At 39.5% G+C, this 25,904-nt stretch overlaps 1 protein-coding gene and 1 non-coding gene across 4 annotated transcripts in view; both read left to right on the top strand.

The window, feature by feature from the left end:
• Window positions 1–1,821: 1,821 nt before the first annotated feature.
• LOC136710158 (small Cajal body-specific RNA 14) lies at window positions 1,822–1,953 on the top strand. The gene has a single exon (XR_010804597.1). It is a non-coding gene; the product is annotated as a small Cajal body-specific RNA 14 (non-coding RNA).
• A 4,578-nt stretch (window positions 1,954–6,531) lies between these two features.
• megf11 (multiple EGF-like-domains 11) overlaps window positions 6,532–25,904 on the top strand; it is a 147,742-nt gene continuing 128,369 nt past the window's right edge. For all 3 annotated transcript variants that reach the window (XM_066684558.1, XM_066684559.1, XM_066684557.1), the window contains exon 1: window positions 6,532–6,751. The gene's annotated coding sequence lies outside the window, so the exon portion shown is untranslated. The remainder of the gene's footprint in view (window positions 6,752–25,904) is intronic.

Here is a 25,904-nt window from a genome sequence, read left to right as displayed (position 1 = left end):
ATGGCGCCCCCTGCAGGCTCATAGTAGTCATCACAAAACTGTTCACTACTGCTCGAACTACTGCGGGAATCTCGGTAAAGAAGGATTTCTCAGGTTAACCAGATAACCCAGTCCTAAGGTCAAAGGTCATATCAGTCTATTTTTAGCCCCGGGGTTATGTAGATAACGAATGAATCCATCTTTGTGGAACAGCCCCTAGATCTTATGGATTTGAATCAATTTTCGAACCGATTCTTTTTTTTTTTTTTAAACAACGAACTCAGTGAACCGATTCTGCGATTGTACACTTATTTAATGTTTCTGAGAAAGGGGTGGCGTTTCTGGCTAAATATTCTCAAGAATGTTACTAACAAGACAATGCGTGTAGTAGTCCACTTTAACATTGAAGAGCTTTACTCAGTTCTTTGTTCACTTCAGCTTTCCAAAATGGTCTAGATATCAAAATGATTCTGACTCGGGTTGGGCCACAACTCTGTAATTGCCATGGCCCTCTTGCCACATTTGTTTGCCCTGTGAGGGCCACATAAACATCAGATTACCGCCACATGTTGCAAGGTAATTATTGAGCCATGTTTGCCTTTTGTTCGCTTTGCCACAGCCATCATTTTGCCAGAAGTTGGACAAAATGCAATTTCTTGCAATACCGACAGTGGGCCAGCAATGCTGCATCTTTGCCAGAAGTGGCCCACTTCCGCATGCTTTCTGTGTAGAAAATGAATGGCTGCCCACGGCTCTGGGTATGTGCCCTCACTACCCCTAGTGCACTAGTGTGTGTGTGTATTTGTTCACCTGTTTAATGTGGAACATGTGTTTTGACGTACTTGTACAAAAATACCCCAAAGCCTTAAAATGAGACATGGATATAACTACACCCCTCCTTAAAATCACACTTCTTTCAGTATGTGTGAATCTACGAATGTTAGAAATGTCCCAGCCTCTATCACAAGTTGACAAGATTGGTTCCTCAGAAACCCTGGTTGTCTGAAATAACCCATTTGAGTCTTTGTTTGGAACATATGTAATTCATTCATTCATCGCCTGTAAGTGCTTATCCAGTTCAGGAACCTATCTGGAATCATTGGGCGCAAGGCGGGAACACACTCTGGAGGGGGCGACAATCCTTTACAGGGCGACACACACTCACACCTATGAACACTTTTTGAGTCGCTAATCCACCTACTGATGTGTGTTTTGGGCCGTGGAAAAACAGAGCACCTGGAGGAAAACAACACAGACACATGGAGAACACACCAAACTCCTCACAGACAGTCGGGTGACTGTCTGTGGGGAGTTTGGTGTGTTCTCCATGTGTCTGTGTGGTTTTCCTCCAGGTGCTCTGTCCTGAGGTTGAGGGACCTGAGGTCCTCAACCTCAGGTCCCTAGAGCTGTGTGACCACGACACTACCTGTTGCACCACAGCATGCCTGTAATTTCTAAATGGAAATGCTTAGCCATGGCATTGACTGTTTAGTTCCTGCTCAATGAGAGAGAGAGAGAGAGAGAGAGAGAGAGAGAGAGAGAGAGAATGGAAAAACCAAAATAACTTCCTTTGCACTGTAGATATTGTGATTTCTGGTTCCTATCACCACCACGGTATAAACTATGAGATAAATTTCTCTACAACACAGCATTTTACAACTAAGTAGCTTAAATAGCTTCAGTATTGAAGCGTCCAACAATCTTGGAAGTCTCCCTCACTGAGGTGTTGAGTGAACTAGTGTAAGTCAGGGGAGTTACCTGCCGCTTTCTGGTGGTATAGTGGTTAAGGCCTCTGCCTCTAAAGCAGTAGGTTGTGGGTTCAAGCCTCACACCCGCACACCTGTGACAGTCCTGTTGTGGCTTCAGTGGTGAGTTGAATGCACTGAAGTCTATGGCAGTCACATATAGAAACATGACTCCTACCGACAGGGCCTGCCTAGTAGTTGGATCACCTGTGCGATGGTTTCATACAAACTCTGTGTAGATTGCGCAAAGTGCTTTTTCTTATGATTGTCAGCTCAAAGTCATTCATCGCTGAAAACACAACCGACCTCGCTCCCTCTGTTCACATATGATGGAAGGCCTGAAAGTGATCACAGAAACTGTCTGAGATGATCGGCATAAATCAGCACCATATTACTGCAGTGTCACTATTGGTAGAAGTTTAATATATCAGTTAAAAGTTGCTGGACAGTCCTCCAGCACAGAAGGGTTTACTCAGCAGATTGCGAATAGCCCCCCCGCATGGTGCCATTGGGAGCAGAGCTGGATAATTGCAGGATTTGCATAGACACACACAAGCACCCTCCCACAGAGATGCATCTGATCTTATTCAAATGAGACACTGTCAGATTAATGATGCATCATGTGAGCAAAATCATGGTGTTTATGGACTAATACGAGTCTGTAATTCATGAAAGGTGGCTCTCCTTATGAGAGCTGGCTTTTCCTCCTTAGCAGAGGGTTTTGGTTTTGTTTTTGTCTGAGTGAAGCATGCTCTGGGCCTGGATCAGAGTTTCTGCATTGGCTGTGTTCTGCAGGCAGGTTTGTGCAGCAGATGTGCATAATGAAGCTTCCCTTTATGGGTGTGCAAAGCTCTGGCATACAAGTTGGCAGCGTAGCTCAGCGTTTACTTCATTTATTCAGCACATGGTAAATGGACGAACATCTTACAGGCCGTTTTACTCATTATTCCCTCAAAGCAGCCCGAAGATCATTTGTCTTCCTCCCTTGTTATTTACACTCAGACCAAACTGTTAAAAGATTGTGTTGTTAGTGTAAATGGCCTCTCAAATTCTCATACATAATTGAACTTATGCCTACAGGGGTATTGTAACGGTCAGTCTTTTATGTATTGTGTGTGAAAATAGATTTACTTTATGACCATATCATTTGCATTGTTTACACTGTGACTTTCTGTTTGCAGAATATGGCAATATCTATAGCTCTTAGAGACATGAATATATGTGGATGATGTGAATGTTTTGATTCAGAATATGACATCACAAATCCTTTAGTTTATTAGACCAGTAAAGATGACAGGACAAAGGTCTTGAGATAAATCTGTTTAATTGACAGAAAGTAAGAACGGGTTGATTTAAAGTTCCAATCCATCCATTATCTGTAAGCGCTTTTCCAGTCCAGACTGGACGCACGAGCCCCCCACAGGGCAACACAAACATTCACTCACACACCTACAGACACTTTTGAGTCACCAATCCACCTACCAACGTGTGTTTTTGGACTGTGGGAGGAAACCCACGCGGACACAGAGAGAACACACCACACTCCTCACAGACAGTCACCCGGAGGAAACCCACGCAGACACAGGGAGAACACACCACACTCCTCACAGACAGTCACCCGGAGGAAACCCACGCAGACACAGGGAGAACACACCACACTCCTCACAGACAGTCACCCGGAGGAAACCCACACAGACACAGAGAGAACACACCACACTCCTCTCAGACAGTCACCCGGAGGAAACCCACGCAGACACAGGGAGAACACACCACACTCCTCGCAGACAGTCACCCGGAACGGGAATCGAACCCACAACCTCCAGGTCCCTGGAGCTGTGTGACTGCGACACTACCTGCTATTGTTATTTTCCCCTGGAGTGCACTTATAAGGGTTGTGTGGGTTTATTTCCCCAAACCAGGTGTTTTACACTTTCATTTCCAATCCCTTTGTATTCCTTAGATTTGAGTTTATGTTTTTGTGTTTGTAAAACTGTATATTTCCTGATTGCGGAATGAGAGTTTATGCTGTGCCCTTTACTCAAAAAGCAGCTTACATTTCCTTCAGAATGAATGGAGAGAACTAACTGGTTTCAGGCTGTAAATGTGGACATCAGAACCAGGCTTATTGGCCAACTGTGTTTGAACATAGAAGGAATTTTTTTCTTTGGTTACACAGCAGCTCACGGTGCACAGTAGCAGACAACAGGCAAAAAAAAGTGTGTGTGTGTGTGTGTGTGTGTGTGTGTGTGTGTGTGTGTGAAGTCTTGCAAACACAGTGGAAGGTCTAAGGGTATTTAAAGTGCTGAGTGCAGCAGTCACAAAAGGGGTAAATCAACAGAGTAAAATAAATTAAATAAAAAGAGTTAATTAAAAACCGTGTGTCAGAAGCAGAAAGACGCTGATGTGCTGTAACTGTTCATGATTGTGGTGTCATGAGGAAAGAAGCTTTCTTCAGTCTGGTTGTTTTGACCCATTTGGCTGAAGCGCCTGTCTGATGGGAGGAGTCGACACAAGTGCTGGCCCAGGTGCGACAGGTCAGCAGTGATTTTCTTTGCATGTTCTGGAGGTGTGCAGGTCATGCAGGGTGTGCAGGCTGACACCAGTGATCTCCTTTGTGCAGGTGTGATGATATGCTGCATGTTATGAAGGTCATGAAGGTGGGAGAACTACAGCAGACTGGAGTGGAGGAGGCTTTATATGTGATGGCTGATACTTGCTGGCAAGCTGACTCGGAAAGTGCGTTTGTTTTGGTCAGAGTTTTGAGCACAGTTCTGAGGGCATTTGTAAAATGCTTCAAAATACCACAAGGATCAAACACCAAAGCAGGGTCCTCCCACTGTCTAAACACAGTCCTCTTCAGAATAATTGGTTTCAGAGCCTGTTCCTTTAAATGAGAGTGAGGAGCAGAAGCAGAAGATCTGATTTTTAGCCATTTTGGCTTGGTTCAGCACAGACCGTTACTAAAGACCTCCATTACATATACAGACTCCAAGGCTGCTTCTACCTGTAGTTTTAAATGAAAACTCTATTATTTATAATGTGTTTCACCAGAGGAGGATTGGTCCCCCTTATGGCTTAAGGCTTGGTTCCTTCCAAGGTTTTTCCTCCAGCTTTGAGGGAGATTTTCCCTTGCTACTGTCACCATTGGCTCACTCACCTGGGATTATTCATTTAAATGTTGTTGTATTCTCAAGCTGCTTTGTGATGTCATCATGTTGGAAAACGTCCAGTACAAATTATTTTGATTTGACTTCTCTTTCTTCTTTTTTGGCATTTTTAATCAGTAATTTTATTTCTTTGTGCTTCTTGCATTTTTATTTTTTGCTCCATTTAACTTTGTCCTTGCCTGTTACATAAACATAGGTCCAGCTCTATGAGTTTCTACCATTTTCCAAGAGAAAGGCTCATTTTATCTCATGTTTTCTGATTTTGACAGACCCTGAAAAGCAATTGTTTTGTTTTATTTCACAGTTTGTGGATCGGTAAGGGCTCCAGATCCCCTCCAGAATTAATGTGCCTATGCACTGAAACAGTGATTTCTTTTATATAATATATCCAACTGTACTTAAAACTGTTTCAGCTTAGATATTAAATATATATTAGTGATGGAATGCTATATTTGGGAACCTTAGCAGTGATAATATTGTATATATCTGTGGTACCCAAAGTGGGGGTGTTGCAGAGGGTTGCAGCTAGGGCCAATCTGTAGTAATTCAACTGTTTTTTATATTATTTTTTTTAAATAAATGACAGTGGAGTCTGGAAGCAAAAGATGTGTACGTGTGTTGTGGGGGTGGAGGAGAATTTGTAAATTCTGATTTACAAAAAGGGGACGCTGTAGAGAAAGCTTGGGAACCACTGTTTTATTTATAAATGCTAACATTTTGTAATGTTTATCAGTAAACCGTTTTCTGTCTTTTTATAAAATGCTGAAACATATGGCAGGTTGGCACTACAGGAACTGTTGATGCCACACAGCTCCAGGGTCCTAAGGTTGTTGGTTTAATGCCCACCTCAGGTTACTGCCTGTGGGGATATTGGTGTGTTTTGGCTGTGTACATTGGCCAGAAAGACTGTAGTCCACCTGCTTCTGTATATACTTTGTTACCCACCTTCTCTTTCTTCTTCAGTGGATGGTGCTTTACAGTGACACTGATGCCGTGGCAGTGTGTTGGTGTGTATTGCGCTGGTACGAGTGGATCATACACAGCAGTGCAGTACGTGCATTTAAACAGTGTTCACTGGTCCACATTGTAGGTCTAAAGTCAGAGATAGTCGCTCATCTGTTGTCGCAGAGTTCGTCTTGGTCATCCTCTAGTCCGTGGACACAGGAGGCTGTCGGTTGCATGTTTTTGGTTGATGGACTATTCTAAGTCCAGCAGTGAAACAAAGGGGTTTAAAAACTCCAGCAGCCCTGCTGTGTCTGATCCACTCCTACCAGCACAACACACACTGAACACACCACCACCGTGTCAATGTCAGGGCAGAGCTGAGAATTAGCTACCAACCCAAATCATGCCTGCCCTGTGGTGGTCCTATGGGTGTCCTTCCCATGACAGACCAGCGTGAAAGTGGCTAACAAAGTATTATGAGCAGCATCTGGACGAAAGTCTGTTATTGTAGAACAACAAAGTGCCCCCAAGTGGAAAGTGGCGCTGATAACAAGGCGTCTCTTTAATGTTTTGGCTGATGGGCGCTCTCATCGTCGTGCACGCGCGGCTTGACGTCACGTGAGTTTAAAACGAGGCCGCGCGCTTCAGGGGGAGAGCAGCGCGAGGCTGCACGAGCGGCGGAGCACGGTCAGAGAGCGGCAATATTTACACCCGAGTCTAAACGGGGAGAGAGAGGAGCGGGACGGACACACACAGCCCAGCCACGTTCCAGTCGCCGAGCTCCACTCCGGAGAAGAGCTATGTGTGAGACAGAGGAGAATAATAACATTACCACCATGACGAGCGGAGAGTGAAGAGGATAGAGAGAGAGAAAACAGCAGAACATCCAGAGAAAGCGAGAGACACCGCTGAGAGGTAGGAGCAGCGCTTAAACCGCTTCAGGAGGATGAGTTTATAAGCCATTGACATGTTTATAATTTTTAAATATGACGCTGCGTTCGCGTAAAAAAGGTTAATACTTTAAAAGCAGACATTTTTGTCGAGTTTTTCGTGTTGATAGTGTCGAGGTTGTTTGATAATTCCTTAATGGAGACGCCGTAAAACGAATATTTCACTCCAAAACATAACATTTGTAACAAAGTTCGATATATAATGAGTTTTTTTAATATTTACAACTGTCATATATTGGATAACGCATTTTATTTGGTGTATATAAAGTGGCATTGATGATAATTGTGGAAGTAACGAAGGCAGCCTTCGTTTTGGGACCGCTTTAGGTTCAGAGTTTAAAATAACGGTCGTTTTGGGACCCGTATGACGAGCTCGCGCTGGAGACGCAGCCCGGCCGCACGGCTCTCACTGAACCGGCGATGGGGTTTAATAATGAGATGTGTGACTAATGGGTATCCCCAGTGGGACGGCGGGCTCTGTTCGACTCTTTCAAGATGCAGCTCCTGCTCCTTCACTTTATCACAGCTCCGTGATATTAGCGGCTCAAACTCCTGCTTATTTGGAACAACTACGGAGCCGTGTTAGTCACATCCCTTCGAAATAATGCGTGGGAACGACTTAATAAGCCGTGGGAGTTGGTTATTTTAGGCGTGGGTACGACTTGATAAACCGTGGAAATGAGATATTTAACGCGGGGGAACGACTTAAAATATGGCAATCAAACATTCAACAATTGATGGAGGAAAAAAAAAATAAACGGACCATTTTAATAAGGAGCAGGAATGACTTAATGAAACATGGGAACGGGACATTTATTGCGTGGGAATTATTTAGTAAAGCATGGGAACAGGATATTTTAGTCATGAAAACCACTTCCAAGCTTTGGGAAGGATAAATAAGGCATGAGAACGATTATCTTAATAATACAGGGGAATTACTTAATAAATGGTGAGAACGCCTTCATAAAACATGGGAATCAGATATTTAATGTGTGGGAATTACTTAATAAGGCGTGGGATGAGATATTTAAATATAGCAAATAGCATATTAAACATTTATCACATATAATAAAGTTGTTCGGATGCCTAATGAAATGGTTCCCACGCATTATTAAATCATTCCCACATCTTAATTTATTCTGAAGGGATGACACCCACAGGGCTCAGTAAATTACAGCTACCAGATACAGTATTTATTAAAGGCTATCACTGGTTTAGTACATAAGCCTATTCATCTGGATGAGAGGATATGCTTAAGTCTTGTGCTCATTTAATCAGGCTGTGTGGTGATAGCATTCTTGATTGAATCGTCCCTCCACTGCAGTGTGTGTGTGTGAGTGAGAGAGAGAGAGAGAGAGAGAGAGAGATAGAGATAGAGAGAGTGTTTGTGTTTGTTTTTCTGCTTTTTATCGATCTCCAGTTTAGTGATGAAGAGCTGCTCTAATTCAATAGGCAATAAAGGCTTGTGTATCTCACAGGGTTGTTGTTTTCTCTTAATTGACACTTTGCATAGGCCATAAAAATGCTCAATGTGTTGATAAATAACAGGGAAATGACGTCTTGGCTTTATTATTGTAGGACGACAATCAATTCGACAATTGTTTCTGTTTACGTTGGATCAATTTTGCAGAAATCAAAAAATAGCAGAAATCAACCGACCCCAGTCTACCCCCAAAAACAAAACCCAATCACGTCCTACTCTCCATCCTGTAGCTGTAAGGTCAATTTGTATGTGACAGTATATTCAAATATCTTATCTCCTAAGACATTACGTGAATACTTTACACAGTTTCTGTAGTGAAGGCTGCAGAGCAGGGCTCTGGCATATTTGAAAACTGATGAGGCACATGAGAAGTAGCTGTATTTATGCAGGAAATATAGCTAAATATTATAGTTAAATTTGAACTGTTTATACCTCCGCCAAGGTTTTCATCACACACAGCTCCAGGGTACTGGGGTTGTGGGTTTGAACCCTCTTCGATCCCTGTTTGTGAGATGTTTGACATGTTTTCCCTGTGCCATTGTGGGTTTTCTCCCGGTGCTCTTGTTTCCTCTCACAGTCCAAAAAAATAACATGTTGGCATGGTTCACAGGTGCCATTAGGAATGGCATTAGGCTGCTGCATGGTCCAGCCTTGCACCCAATGATTCTGGATAGGCTCTTGACCCACCGGGACCCTCAACAGGATGAAGCAGTTCCAACTAATGAATGAGTGAATGAATGAATGGACGAAGTTTGTCATCACGTAATAGTAGTAGGTTGTCACTAGATGGCTCTATTGAGTAAGACATCGGCAACATGCCAGTACTACTTTGAGTTTTCACAGTAAACATCACCCAGGAAAACACAGGAACTTTCCCCTCGGACCAAAGGAAAAGAGAGAGAAAAAAAATAACAATGCACAACAAAAAGCTGTTTTATGTCTCGTTTATGTCTGTGTCTGTAAATATTTTTAAACCAAGGCATCTGCTTCTCAAGATGTTTTTTTTCTTATAAGTGCAAGGAAAGCATTGAACTAGATCTTGAACTGATTCCCTGTGAGTGAATGTGAGAGTGCCCTTGAGATCTGAACTGTCGCCGAGCTGATTAAACTCCAGTTCACACATCACAAGAAACCACAGTTTGCTTCATTGTATTAGCAAGTTCTCTCACTGTCCACAACTTTGTAAAACAACGGCTCTTTTTCTTATTGAACGACAGCAGAGTTTGTTGAATGTATGCGCAAGCCGTGGTCATTATTTCTATTTACAGTGCACTTGTAACCTTGAGGCATTGTATATGTCTGTTCAGGTTGTTTAGGTTGTTATTATGACTCTGATTGCCGGGGCATAAACGACAACTCTCATCTGAGTTCATTGTTCACATTTGGACCCTGCTGTTCTGCAGCAGAGTCTAGGGCACATTGCCTTGCATTGGTTAGTAGCCCACTCAGCCTTACAGCAATCCGTCAAAAAGTCGTAACTGTCATAACTGCACTCGGCCAATACAGTAATGCAGCTTTTGTTTGCAGTCCTGAGCTTTTAGTCTAATTAAACAGCTCTCTTCTTGAGAAGATTCTCATTAGTTGCCTGCTGTTTGTTCTTTGAAGTGACTGGTTATTCCCTCAAAGCGACCCAAAAGATCAATGCAATTGCATTACATTTTTCTCCCCTCACTTTAGTTGGTACCTGTGTGTGGAGAATTTCTATTGTTTAACTAAATAGTCTCTTAAGGTTGTCGGGTGTAATTTTGTTGTTGCTTATAAAAGGTGAATTGTAACCTTGACTTTTTAAAAAAAAAAATTATGGATGAGTGAAGGTTTATTAGCCCTGTATGTTTACATCTCATTTTGTGGTTTTATCTGCTGTGAGACTCAGGCGTGCTTCACTGCAAACATTAACAATAACGGTTTGAGGACTTGTGGGCACTTGTGCAGTATGTGAATGTTTTGTAAATGCCTGACCCTTCTTTTTCAGCTGAACATGACCTTGATGCGGTGTGTGCCGAATGCTGTGATATTGTTGTTGAGCCAGAGCATGCGCGCGTGTTTGTGTATGCGCGTGTATGAGGAGCCTCCAAACAATCAGAGACTGAGTGAGTATTCACCTCTGCTCAGCACAGGTCTAGATCTGATTCAGTCTGACAGCACTTAATGAGAGGGAAGCAGGGACGTTTTTGTTTAATTTTCAGAGCTTTTCGCAAAAGTGAGCCCAAATCCAAGGGCAAGGCGGCGTTCTCTGCCTTCGGGCCTGCACCATTGCCTGTAATGTTACCAGTTTACACTCTAGTAAACCCTTTCAGCTGGAAATCCTGATGTTCACCTCAATCAATACACTTAATTAGTGTTGATTAATGAAGGAACACTGGCTGCGTAGTGCTGACAGTTGTTTGAATTCCCAAGGACAAAATGTATTGGCATGCTGGACTGTGCTGCTTTGCTCGGCATAATAAGTTTGGAGTCAGATTTGAATTTATGGCTTGCATTTGTATGTTTATGAAATATTCAGACTCAAAGATGTTCAAACGAATGATGAGGATTTCAATTAGGTAGGTAACGGCAGATGCAATTGGTGCAAAGAAGTAATTTTCTAATTACAACCTCATTTGGATTCTTCGCTTGCTTCCTTGGATCAGTGCAAATAAGCAGCAATCTTTTGTTGGAGAAATGTCTAAGTGTTAATCAATGAGGTGGTATTAAGCCAGGGGTGTCCAAACTTTAATTTTGGGCGCAAAAATGCAATCTTTGTGGTTGGCCTAGGGCCAAAAGGAAAAGTTTCAAATCAAGTTTTTAAAAATACACTATATAACATTACACTTAATTTGTTGCTAAAATGATTTCAAAAGGAAATAAAGAATTTAGTAAATTACATATAGTACAAATATTTCTCTTTGCGTGAAGGGGTGGGGTAATTTTCATGGACAAGCTTTGGTCAGATGGCTGCACTTTGGGTTCCTGTGTTAAATGATAACCTGCTGTAACATCACTTAATATCAGTTAAAACAAACACAGCAGGAGATTTAACTGAAATAAACAACATTCTGAGGGCAGTGAGAACTGCCGCGGATGGTTTAGATCCACCGTTTTCTCCAAACGCCGTGTTCTTGTTTGTCTGTGCTATCTGAATGGTGGTAAACCTTATGTCTGATTAACTGTAACCTTTGATTTAGGGTGGACTAATTATCGAATGGAGTGCTTTTAAAGCACCAGTAATGGAGAAAAGAGACAGAGCTCTTGGATGCGCCCGAGCAGGCAGGAAGACACTGACATCCTGACAGTGGACGTCTGAAGTGCTCAGTGTTTGCTCACTGTGCCATAAATTACATCTGTGCTAATGGTTTGTAGCTTTGCAGATTTATAACCTTCTGAATTTCATAATTACTGTCTCTGCACTCGTTTAAAGATGAACGGATGCTGGGGGAATTCAGATGAGGGCACATGAGACTTTTTCCTTGTGCACTTTATTAAACATGCAGATTTTAAATCAGTATTTCCTGACATTTTAAAAAGTGCCCAGCCATCATCAGGTTATGAGATCGCCAAATCATATTGAGCTTTCCTGAACTTCCTAAAATAACTTGCCTTTCTAAAGCAAATTAATAAATGATTGATGAAAGCATGAACACATAGAATGGAAATAAATTCTTTATTAAACCGAAGTGGCCACATCAAATTAGAATCAAGTGGCTTCACTTCTTGAGGCTGCTTTATTATGCTTATGGGATATTTATTATTGACGATCTGATTGATCTGAAGTTCCAGATGTAAAGCTGCTGAATTCTGAGCTAAGCCTTGCTGGATTTCTGAAGTCCCTCTTATGATGGTATTTAATATGTTGCTGTGAACTAACTGAGTGATAACACATATAACACATTTTCATTTAAACGACAGTTTGGATAAAATTGTAGCAGGTAAATTATCTTGACATGAATGATCATTGTCCATCATCTGGTTAAGATACTTCAAAAAGAATGTACATGCATCCAAATGCATTATGTGTTGTGTGAATAATAGAGAGAAATATTTTGAGTATGAAATATGTGGAATGATGCTCAGTCTCCCAGTAAATAGCTCTCCACCAGAGACCCTAAATGAAACAGCAAACCCTGACCTTTATTCTGCAAATTAAGCCATTTTTTTGAATGAGCTGACTGACAGATGTTATTTTAGTAAAAGTGCATTGAACAAAGTGCACTGACCAAATGCCCTGGAGCCATGGCAACTGCATTAGAAAATGCTAATGAAAAAGCTGAACTTGAATTCCTGCAAAACCGTGATGGATGTGCATGTTACAATGCAAAGTGCAATAACATACAGATAGTAACTACATTATTATGCAGCAGAAATGTGATAATTGGGTTGTTTTTAATTATCAAAAGCCCAAGCATTATTTTAAAAAGTCCACATTAATTTGCAAAGCACCTTTTACCATTGACATTTTCACAAAGCAGAATTGCAGGTCCTAGCCCCAAGTGAACCCCACCAAGGGCAACAGTTGCAAGAAAAAATCCAGCGCCAGAGAAAGAAACCTTGAAAGAAACCAAATCTCAAAAGGGGAACATATCCTTCCTTGGCTGACACTGGATATCAAAACAACACTATAACAAGAGCAAAATAAACAAAGAGGGGTGGATTGATAAAGCATATACCATAGTGAATATTGAGGAAAGAAAATAAAAAGTTGGACTGAAGAATTAGGTTTAAAGAATTAAAAACAACTGAAGTTAATATGTTAATAACATATTTTTGAGAGTAGGATCATGCCCAAACTCCTCCCCTCAGCCCTATATATATCCTGCAAACCCACGTCATTTTTTCATTGACAACTTGCTGCCACCTCCACCCTGTCTCCACCCTTTCCTTGTATTCTTTTATGCAATGGGGGATACACATACATAAACTGCCCTGAGTTCACCTCCCTATTTCAGACTTTATGAGTGTGGTCTGTACTAGCAAAATGACTGCTGTTTGTGTTTGTGTGTGTGAGAGAAGGAGATATAATTCCATGAAAACCAATGACTAATATTAGAAGCCTATCCTGATAAGCATTAGCATTAGCATGAGTATGTAAAGAGTAGTGGGAGGCAGGTGAACAATGCCTTAGAATAAATAGGATTATTAAATCTTTGGCTTGTGAGTCAGCAAGGTCAGGTTTAATAACACAGGATTTGTTATGATATCCTAATGAAGCATGTATAATTGTTTGTAGAAATAATAATGGAGCTTTGCAAGGCTCCTCTTTAAAATCACAGGATGTTCTGACTGAGCTCTGAGATATTATTTTTTTATTAGCGCTAATTTTGGACAGGTGATGAAAGCAACATGAATTTTAGAATTAAAATTTTAAAACTATTTCCTTTATGAAAAGATTAACCTTCCTGTAGCTTTAGTTATCTGTGAGACTGACTTTGATTTCCCTCAGACCCTGGACATCCACAATAGCTCTTTGACACAAACCTCCACTAGCTACATTCAGCTGCTGTATGTTCAGTGAAACACCTGCTCACCTCAGCAGGCTTATATTGCTCTTGAAGTTACAGCCAGTGGACTGCCCAGGAACACTGTAGGACTTGTGGCAGCCTTAGATTTTCTTGTAGGCCATTCATTCATTTATTTCCATGTATTTATTACAGCGTGTTAGAAAACAACATCAAATACATTGTTACTAAATTTACTTCTTTCATACTTGGAATATTATCAGCAGCATCATCTTCTTTGCTGCTTAATCCATTTCAGGGTCACGGTATACTTGGAAGAGAAATATATATATATATATATATATATATATATATATATATATATATATATATATATATATATATATATATATCATATGCTTATATATGATGAATAGTGAGAATGTTTTTCTAGTGCAGAAAGATCAAGAAAATAGATTCATAAATGCTTCAACATGGGATAGGATTGTGTACATTGCAGTTCTACGAAAGATTCATAAGTCAGGATCAGACAGATTTCATACTGAAAAGGTGCACTGCAGCATCTTGAACCTGAGATGAGATCTTATTTACATTTTTTTTTAGAAAACTCGTTGACATCAGAGAGAAGGAGAAGCCAAACATCCTGTAGAACAGGATCTGATTTGACATACTGAGTCATACATTGGAGGCAGTGTGTGATTGAGTCTGTCAAAGCTTGGGAAAAGCAGAGACGTTTACATTTGATTCTTGCTTAGTAGAGAGCTAGTGGAGTGACCGCAGTAATGTGAGAAAACGTAGGGTGGTGAAAGACTAAGCTGCAGAATTTCACTTACTTAGTATATAAGTATATGAGCTCATATCATTAGGTAAAACATAGTCAATGTTTGAAATGAATAAGTCTTGTATGGAAACTTTTGGAGGTCTTCTGCTCTTCCTGAAAACATTTAAAGGGCCAGCGTTTAGCAAAGCAAATATAGCAACCAATAGTTATTAATGTGATTATTATTTATTTTTCTCTGGGCAAAAGTGCAAAGAAATGCATCTCTTTAAAGTTCCAGAAAAAAGCTCACTCACATAGGGGTTGCCATGTTTAGCATAGCATTTCTGATACATGATACATGTAGGCCACTAGGTGTCACTATGTTGGTGTCAGTTTTGACTCTAGGGTAATTATTTCCATTTTGAAAAAACCCAAAAAGTGTAGAAGTGTGCAGCTCTGCCCAATAAGAGAGATTGGAAATTAATGTTTAAGGTACACTGTTATACCTTAAGAAACCTGTTGTATTGTTGGGGCTATGTTCATAGTCTATACCTCTGCTAAAACAGTCTAGCTGCACATTTCCTTTTGCATGATCTGCAACGCCTGGTACAGTTGGTAGCATTTCCCAATTATGTTTTCGACTTGTGGGCCCTGTGTGAAGTTCAAATTGAAAAAAAGAACAAATCAGCACAATGCATTATGTGGCAACAAACTTGGTTACTATGAAGGTGCATGTTGGAACCTTTTTCAAAGTGCTCGCTTATCCTTCCTTTGTAGTATAATGCCACAGCCCACACCTGCCAAGCTCAGTATGCAAATGATTACTATGTTCCCAATAGCGAATTTAGCCATTCCGTGGAGAATATATGTATCTCAATTAAAACAGGCAGTATGACAAGAATAGTAAGGACAATTAACAAAAAGAAGACCCAGAAAAGCTACTACAAAGTAAATATCTAGGTTGGGAATTCCCTGGCAGGGTGTTAATAACAGAGAGCTACAGTGATGTCCAGGAGTGCAAAGGGAGCCAAGAACATCTATCAGTGATGATTAAAGTTACAGGGTTACAGATTTGATATCTTTTAAAAAGACAACTGAATATATCTGTTTTGGAAGGGGATTTTGGCTTCTCAAACTTGCTGATTGTAACAGATTATTGCATCACTGTCCCTGTCTGTCACTGCTGTGAAACATTGCTTAAATGTTGGTGGTTTTTATTTGCTGTTTTGCCTTAGCTCACTTTGTCTGCTGCTTTTTTGTTAGGTTGGAATACTGTAGACCACAAAGAAAAAAAATGTTGTGGAAGTAGAGATGTGTGAAATGACAAAAACATGTTTTATTTTTTTGTTTGTTTGTTATCTAAGTTGGATGACAATTTATATTGTTGAAAATTTAACATAAGTAATGCCTGGAGTATTTGTTTGTTTATTTGATAGTACCTCGTTTATGAGACTTTTTCTGCCTGATATTTTTTAATAGCTTGTATTGGACATCTGCAGCAGTACAGATAAAATGTACTGTAAACTGTACCTCAGGTGTATGTGTGCCGTGTGTGTGTCTACATATATATTGCTATCATATTCTATGTTTCAGTTAGAGTACTATTTAGAATGTATTTTTAATGTCCACTTTAAATTGCTGGCAGACGTTTTCAGTAAATATAATGCTTGTGATGTTTTTTGTTTACAGTGATTTTTTTCTAACTTTGGAGCTCTTCTGAGATACGTTGTGATGGAACTATTCCTACTCAGTAGACGTTTGTATTGTTTATAGACGTTGGCTGTTGTCCTGTGTTTTATATTTTCTTTGTTTTCCACACTAATTTATTGCTGATAAACTCTCCTCTTGGTCATGTTCTGTAAAAGAAAACTTTTTTCATTGGGCTTTGCAATGAACTCATTTTTTAAGATTAATTTGGGAAGATTGATCTAATGAATTATTGTACTGCAAATACCACTGGGAATTACATTTTTTTTGTCCATACTGACTTGCTGTAGCCTAAAGGCAAATTGGCAATTGCCATCATTTTGGACTGAACCCATCTTCAGCCATTGCCAGTTCCTCAAACTACTGAACTGCCTCAGGACACATTCTCATGATTTTAATACAAGCACATGTTTTTGTTTCTACCAATTATGCTAAGTGGTTATTATAATATTCTGTAATATTTCTTCATAGGGCAGTCTAATTAATCCAAAACAGTAATTGCGCACGATCACCTCAGAGATTGCAATCCAGCTCACAATCGTTCACAATCAATTCACAATCGCCTCAGTGTTTTTGTTTATTTAAATGGAAAATGATCACTCCTCTGAACACAGAGGAGGAAGATAGTGATCACTTTCAGCCATCTCATAAATTAACATCTTGCTGTGTGTCTTAGCTGCTGAGGAAACATCCAATGGTCCCAGGGGTTAAGGTTCTTCATTGCTACGATGGATTTCTGTCAAAGCTTACCGGTCAAGTGAGTGGAGATGCTGCGGTTCTGTTTGCGGTTCCCTCATGCTGACAGCAATAGGAGGGTGATAGATTTAAACTAGACTTTAAATGAATGATCTCAAGATTTTAGGGGTCCTACATCTTTTTTAAAGGAAAATTTCAGGAAAAGACATGCAAAAAGAGGTTTAAGGAGCTCAACCCAGTGCAGTTTTTTTTTTCTATGTAGATCAACAAAGCAGTTGCTCCAACGTCTTTCTCCTCATCTTCCACATCGTCATGCATCTGGTGACATAGCCACTTCCCCGGTTGAAACAGCCCTGAAACATGTATCATGTATAGAACTTTTGCAATTATAGCAAGAATTAAATTTCCTACTGCTCTGGAGCATGCATATTATGACATAAAATACTGTTTTTTGTTTTGTAGAAAGCTAGCTTAGGAATTGTGACACAATCTAGGAGTCCAGGAGAAAGAGGTTAAACTGTTAATGGCTTTAATTGGTTACATCTACGCGGAAGTGGAAAGCTGAGAAAAGCCAGGTGAACTCAGAAACTTTAGTCATGGATGGCATATGGCACCACTGGAGTATAAAATCCCAGAGGGACGACTCACCTGTGCACTGGAAACAGCACTTTGGGAGTGTGAGCCACCTGGAAGAAGTGAAAAGTTTCTGTGGTTGTAAAGATTACTGTGACATTATAAGTAGTCCACTGTAGAAGTGACTTTCTCATTCAGTCTGGGTCAAGCTATGTAGCTTGTGTGACATTTTGGGGACTATTAGAGAATATTAACTCTCTAAGTGTAGTTGTTACTACACTTGAGGCAGTCCATAAAACTAATAATATCTTTAAAACCACAGATGGTTTGATCTGTGTTCAGTTTGTTCTAAATGTGCGGTTATCTTCTAGATTTCATTGGTATTAATATTCAGCATGGATTTATAAATGGTTATAGATCCACAATTTATTTGTGAGTAAAACATAGGCACTTTGCGTTTGATTTAATGATGATGACATTCTTTTCTGTGAATGCTGCACATTATGGACATTGAAAGAAAACTGCTAATTAATATACAGTCCTAGATTTACCTAAATTGCATTGAAATGATAACATTGATAACGAGCATTCATCTTTTAGACCATGTAACATTTGAAACGATCCAATTAATTTTCATCCTTTGTTGAACATGCCCTAAACAAACAACTGGATCATGAGAGACAATGGTAAAATGTCTTATAAATTTGTATGGGATTTCAAGGCTTTCTGAATGCTTTTATGTCCTATAATATTTATTAATATTAATTTGGAAACCTTCTCAGCAGCTAAGTATAATTTTGCCTAATCCTTTTCATTTGCTTTTTTATTTTAATTGTCGATGCATGAAGTTTATTACATTGTTCAACAACAGCAGTGCATCTCATATTTGAGTTGAAAGGTCAAGTATCCACAGAAAATGAGGATATTTGGTGACTACAATATCATTATGCCCTTTTCTCTTTGTGTTCCTGTCTCTTTCTTTTTCTCGTCTCCTAACTCTAGTGTTGCTTTACATGTCACCCTCTGTCTTTTTGTGTCACATCAGGTTTTTTCAAGGAATATGTTTTCTGAAATGCATCCAGATGGTTCCCTCTCCCCCTATAGTCACTGTAACCCAGAGGTTAGTGTTTACTTCATCTCTGGGATGCAATCTCTAAATCTAATTTGGTAGAACAAAATGTATGAACAAATGCTCTCTCTCAAGTAAAAGAACAAAAAGAAAATAATTACACTTTAGCTGATGAGTGATGGTTTATTTTTCTCATATAAAACCTTGTACTCATGTTAAAATGTGAAATGTCATTAACGCTGGCAGCATGCTTTAATTAAATTTGATAAGTGAACTAGTTAGAAATCACATTGTCAGTAAACGGTAGCAAAACGTACACAACATGCTTTACTTCAGCTTGTGTAGTAATCACTAAGCAACGTGTTGCCATAGCTCCTGTTGTTTCTGAAGGAGCTTTTCAAAAGTTGTAAAAAAAAGATAATGAGCATGTGTATTGCTTGACCCCATGGTGCGCGTTAATGGTTAAGATAGGTCAAGCTTTCACAGTATGAGTACATTTAGAAAAGGATAAATAAAAGTACATGTTTATTAAAACTGCTGTAGCTTAGGTGTATATTCATATGGTGACTGTGGAAAACCATAAGCCCTATAGAGACCAGTGAGTGGACAATAAGTGATTTTATTTGTCAATCTGTGTGCAATACTGCTTCCTCAGATGTAGATATTTGCTGTGTGTGTGTTTGTTTGTGTTTGTGTGTTAAAGCACGAAACGAAATTACACTTGTGTTTTGGCTCATTACAAGTTGACTGCATACATCCAACATTGAAGCTCAGACCCACTATATTTGGACTGACTACAATCCCCAATTCATTAAAAATCTAACAGCTCAGAGTGCTGATCATCATCCAGCAAAGAGAGATGGATTATTTAGACAGCTCACAGTGCTCTTTAGAGAATGCATAATGCTGAAAGAGGGCACAGTGCTGTTCTGGATCATTTCAAACTTACTCTGCTTTAACTGTGAACTTGAGTTTTTCATCAGGAGGTCTCTCATGAAGGTGATGACAATTAATCAAAATTCAATACTCTGTCTGAGACTGAGAATAAATGAATTATCAAAGATGTCACAATATAACAACTGAGCTTTGAAGACAATAAAAAGAATAAAGTTGGCACATCTTTGCTTCAAACATCAAAACGGTTTAATTTTCACTGCTGTAATTTTAGTCGGTTGGTAGATGGATTCTGAGTATTATCCATTCATGTACTTGATATTTAGGGTTTAAAATTCTTCACGGTATTAGCAGGTCTATTTACCTAGAACTATGTATTGAATAATAGAGTGCAAAAGTCAAAGACCATATATCTATATTTAGTTTTTTGTCAAAACAGGCATGGAAATAAAAACATTGTATGAAAGTGATTATAGAGAGATATTTAGACAACCAAAAATGTAAGTATTATATAAATAATATTTAAATATTGCTGTTTCCAGTCTCATCTGAAAAAAGTCCACAGATGTTTCTTTCTATACTTGTTTGGTAGTGTGTGGATTGTTGGTAATAAAAGAGGCAACCAAGATTGGAGGAGGTGTGGAAAAATATTGTGAGTTCGATTCCCACTCCGGGTGACTGTCTTGTGAGGAATGGGTGTGTTCTCCTCGTGTCCGCGTGGGTTTCCTCCGGGTGCTCCGGTTTCCTCCCACAGTCCAAAAACACATGTTGGTAGGTGGATTGGCGACTCAAAAGTGTCCGTAGGTGTGAGTGTGTGAGTGAATGTGTGTGTGTGTCTGTGTTGCCCTGTGAAGGACTGGCGCCCCCTCCAGGGTGTATTCCCGCCTTGCGCCCAATGATTCCAGGTAGGCTCTGGACCCACCGCGACCCTGAACTGGATAAGGGTTACAGATAATGGATGGATGTTGAGGCTTTTGCTGTAATTTTCTGTTAAATGTTTTCTTTTTCTTCTTTTCTGCATAATAATAATAAATGAACACATTAAACTGAATGTCCATTGTGATTAGAAATTTTGAAATTAAGTTTCATAGAATTGTGATGTAGGATTTGCGGTGTAAATAATCAGAGGTCTATGATATGGGTGTTTTGTTCAAAGCATGACATTACTGTGGTGAAAACTGAATCAGCTTGACATCTGTAGCACATGTTCTGAGTATTTTTATTCGTTGTCTATCATTTATTGCTTTAATTGGGAATTCGCATTAACATTTTCTGTTGTAGTGGCATGATGGGTAAAATAAAAATAAAATAGCAGAAATCTATACACATATGTTGATGTGAACTGGTGCTGAGGCTCAATACGTCTCCTGGCTTTAACTCCTTGACCGCAGTTCTATTCGGCTCTAAATAATGCACTCATCAGGTTTTTTCCTGCTCTTCCTAATGACAAGCAGCTTTCCCACAGGGGTCCTGTGACTTGTTACAAATACTGCTGATGAGCCTGCTTACATCTGCCACTTTATTGCCATCAGAGGAGTATTACCATAAAGTCCTATTCACCCTGCTGACCAGCTACTCTGTTATCTCTCAGAGGCTGTGTTCATGCCTCTTCCGAGGATGCCATGTGCATCCTAAGTACAAGTACACAAATGAAATGTGACTTTACCAGTCTGTTCTGTAATGATATAAAATTAAAGCTGTCAGAGGGGAGGTGGTAGTTTTGTAAAATGCATCTCATGTCGTATTTGCAGGATTTTAAAGGAGCAGTCTCTTTGCAAAATCCATTATGTAATAAGTGATGATAAGTGACTCCTTGCAGAGAAGTGAAATTCAGCTGACTCGTTATATATATATATATATGCCGTTTTTGTAGTTCTACATTTCCAGACTGGACCCCAAAAGACACTTTGTTGTGAAACTGATGTGGTGGTGGCGTATTAGTGTGTGTTATGCTGGTATGAGTAGATTAGACACAGAAAAAAAAATGCTGTACTGTGAATAGTCCACCAAACTAAAATATTCAGCCAAAAGTATCCTGTGTACAGTGTCTTGTGACCACTGTTGAAGCAAAAGGAATATTGTGATGCATAATGTATATTATGTCATATCTCCAGCCATTAGATTACACATTTGTGTGTTTATAGAGAAAAGTTTAATATTTTTATAATTTATTATTATTTATTTATGTAAATTTTTGTATATTGTAACTTTTTAATTTGAAATGATGTCAGATACTGATATTGAATCCTTAGTCTCGCCTTGCTAGACTCTCCAGAGACACACTTAATGTGGCCAAGAACCGCCTACTACAGGAAAGGACATTCGACTTAAATGCAAAAAGACCAATCACACTTCTGATATTTTGGCATGATGTGTAGAATGAAGCAATCTTTGATTCACATTGGACTAGTGCTGGGTGGTATACCGGTTCACACCGAAAAACCGGTTTTTATTTTTGTTATGATATGAATTTTTCATATACCTAACCATGTCCGGAAGGCAGCACGGTGGTAAATTGATTCACAGGGGATGTTTTTCATTGCTGCGCTGCTAAACATGCATGGAACGGAGCGCAAGTATTAGTGGAGTTGTTGAGCACAGTGAAAATGGACAGGGGAAGTTCTGAACCAGAAGTTGTACCAAACAGAGGTAGAAGATGATGACCCAGAAAAACTTTTGCCGAAAAAAACAGCCGTGTATGTTTTTTGGAGGTACTTCGGGTTTAAAAGGTCAGACATGGACGAAACAAACACTTACTGCAGATGCTGTCGAGCTGAAGTATCAAATGTATTATTGCTGGGAGTTGCACGTTGTTGCTATTTATACTAATTGTTATTATTTTTTTGGTTAAATATTGTTATTTAATGAAGATATTTGGGACTTTTTCAGTGCAATACAACTATTGACAAGCAGCCCTGGTTCCTTTATATATAAATACCTCCTATAGTTTAAATATGTTGTAAATTATTGAAGGTAAAGTTTTCTAAAACAAAGAAAAAAAAAACTGGTGAGTGATTGATAACATTAACAGAGTGTGGCTGGTTTACATACGTTGTGATAATTAGCCTATAGTTTTGAAGTTGTCTGAAAAATGTTAAATAAATTGTTCTACATTTTCACTGCCATTTGATTCCTTCACTAATTTTCTGCCACCCTCTGAAAACTGATTATGACTGTGGGGCCATACCAACCTGTATTACATGTAAAACTAATGTGGATTTTTTTTTGTACAATGTACAGTTCTCATGACAATGGAGTAGGGAACTCTTTAGCACTCTACCGCAGAAATCTTTCTTGCAATCAATGTGGAACATGTCATGCATGGAAAAATAACCCTGTCAAATACAGTGAAATATGATATTGAAAAATATCATGAAATAGGATTTTAGGTCATAGGTCATACCGCCCATCAGTACATTGGACCAGTACCAGAGCCAGTACAAAACGATACACGGACGTGTGTATGCTCGGATGTACTGCCAATCAGAATGCAACTGACAGAATCCTGACAATATCAAAATATTGAAACCTTAACTACACAATGATACAGTACCAATGAATTATTAAAGCTGTAATTAGATATGCGAGATTTACAGCTGAAGAACTTTACAGAAGTTGGGTCTGTATAAATATACTTTCATGCTTTAATATACTCAAACACTCTATATATTCACAAAGCAATTACAAGCCAAGTTTGTTACAGCATTTGAATAAATTCTGTCTTTTCATCTAGAAGCTAGATGAGATTTAAACTGAGGCATTTATTACTTTGTCCCAAACCTAGCGAATCTAATCACTACACCTTTTTTCACGCCACAGTCTGTCTAGGTATTATTGACTGAAATTCTCCTGCTTTCAACCGTTAGGAAGCATATTACCTTACGGACATTTTGCGGAATACTCCTTTAAGCATTAATAAATGCATTCCGCCTATGTATGAAAACATCAGGCTGTCTGGTCGTCAGTTGCATCTATCATTTGGGAGTTGAATTTGGTTGGATATTCATTACTATTGCAGCTTCTCAGTACCACTGGCCATTATGCACACTACAGCCCAGGGACTTCATGTACTCCTTACCGTAAGCAGAGAGTGCTCCTGAATTGTACATTATGGCACTCATTATTTAGCGTGCACTCCCTGAGAGTGTTCCCCATTAGGTTTATGCTTTCGGCTGTATGCGATGTCTGTCAGTATATTCACGATGGACAAGGCTCAAAAGCACTAGACATAATTTAATTGTCTTATTTTGCTCATGATTTGCACCATATACTTATGGATCCACTGAGCTGTCTAAGCAGTTTTATATGTATTTAGCTAAGGTTTTTTGAGCTTGAACATTAGCATGCTATCTACAAATTGGTGTTTTATTTCTTGTATCAGTAATGAACTCATGTTTTCTTTCTATTTCTCTACTTAAATGGGATGTATTATATGCATTTTTCACAAATTTACACAGTTCTAAATAAAACATCTTTGACATAAGGTGTTCAGACTATTACAAGGATCAGACAACACAGCACTGTCTAACGGCAATATTCAGAACGACAGGTTTCATCACATGTTCCTTTAAATGAGAATGAGTCTCTGTGTACTCCAAACATCTGAGAACCCAGCAGAAGTGCTGTTTTTTTTAGTTATTTTCACTTTGTTCATTCTCTGTTCTTTTTTTTTTTTTTTTTGCCATATTTGATCATTGAATCATATTTAATCATCTCTCAGTTAAACAAAGTTCCAATGCTGCAATTGGAGCGACTTCTGAAATGCCAGCCATCTATGTGAGGTGCAGCACAAAACCAGAACGGCTTGATTTATCCCATGCTTTCAGATGTGGGCAGATCATAAAAAAATCTGTCTGACTTCACAATTTCAGTTTGTTGTGGGGTCAGAACTCAAAATCCCCAAATTAATGTGCTAATGCACTCAAATATGTGTTATTTGTTTTTTATAACATGGCCTCTTTTAAAAAATTGTTCTCACCACCTCTTCTAAATGATCTTGGATTTGAAATATATTCACACATAGCAAAACATTTAAGTTATGACTTTGCTTCGAATGTTCCCTCATTTTCTCTGCCTGAGAGTAGCATGTGGTGTAGAAAGCTGTTTACTACATGCATGCAGTAAGAGCAGTTTGAATCTCTGTCACTCAGGAGAAAGGGCATTAGTGATTCTGAGGGAGCACTGCCGCTCCACTAGCCCTGCAGGAGAGCTCTCTCTTTATTCTGTTAATATTTTTTCTGTGAAATGGTAAAGAGCTCTTCGCCATGGCCGTTCATTTGACTTGGCCTCTCTAGCAGCGGGAACAGTATGGAGTTTAATTTCCTTGTCTAAAGCCTGCTGGGGGCCTGGGGCGAGATCACCTGGGTGGAAATTGCTTTGAGTGTTCCCTTCTGTCCCGCCCAAACAACTGCAATTGCACACAAGCAAAACTCAGTCCATACAGCAGAATCTTTTACTTCGACTGAAGCCTGTCAATGCGTTCTTGAATGAGGAAAACAACATTGTCTCTTGAATAGGTTGCAAATCATTGGCTTTTTTTAATTATTATTATTTAATGTACATACCAATCAACCTTAACATTATGACCACCTCCTTGTTTCTGGTAACACTGTCAAATCATGTTCTAGTTCACAACAGTTCCATCTGTTGCTCTGCACCCCCACAGGACCACCACAAAGCAGGTATGATTTTGGTGGTGGATCTTTCTCAGCGCTGAAGTGACACTGATGTGGTGGTGATGTTAGTGTGTGATGTTCTGGTAGTAGTGGATCAGACACAACAGTAATACTGGAGTTTTTAAGCACTGTGTCCACTCTTGACACACCTAACTTGTTGGTTCCGCTTGTAGATTTAAAGTCAGAGACAGTAGCTCATTTTTTGCTGCACAGTTTGTTAGTCATCCTCTGGTTCTTCATCAGTTGTCCCTGAATTCATAAATTTGGTCGGTGGAATATTCTCAGTCCAGCAGTGACAGTGAGGGGTTTAAAAACTCCAGTCACACTGCTGTCTGATCCATTGTACACCAGCACAACACACATTAGCAAACCACCTCATCAATGTCACTGCTGCGCTGAGGATGATCCACCACCCAAATCATACGTGTTCTGTGGGGGTCCTATGTGTAGTGATCATTCAAGAGTGGAAGGAGGGTGAAAAGAGGCAAGCAAAGGATGGGCTACGTTCTATGGATCTCCTGTCAGTGGAGCTGAGAGAGTGGATGTTATGGTTGAACGTTTATATTTCAGTAATACTTTAATCTCAGCCCTATCTAACACAAATATATTTAAATTGATGTTCACCAAATCACAAAATCTTCATATAGTAATTGCCATCACATGCAGATAACCTGGAATTTACACGAGAATGGATGTCAGCCAGACCTCTGTACAGACCTGTGCATGGACATTGACATTCCCCTCGTTTTGATATGATGCAGACAGATGTGGCTTTTAAAGCTGTGTAGTGGCACACATGCTTCACAGATGATTTTATTTCCAGAGATAG

This window comes from Hoplias malabaricus, chromosome 11, assembly GCF_029633855.1.
Source record: "Hoplias malabaricus isolate fHopMal1 chromosome 11, fHopMal1.hap1, whole genome shotgun sequence".
Lineage (NCBI taxonomy): Eukaryota > Metazoa > Chordata > Actinopteri > Characiformes > Erythrinidae > Hoplias > Hoplias malabaricus.
Note: the sequence above shows the minus strand (reverse complement) of the source record. Positions and strands in the feature narration are given on the sequence as shown.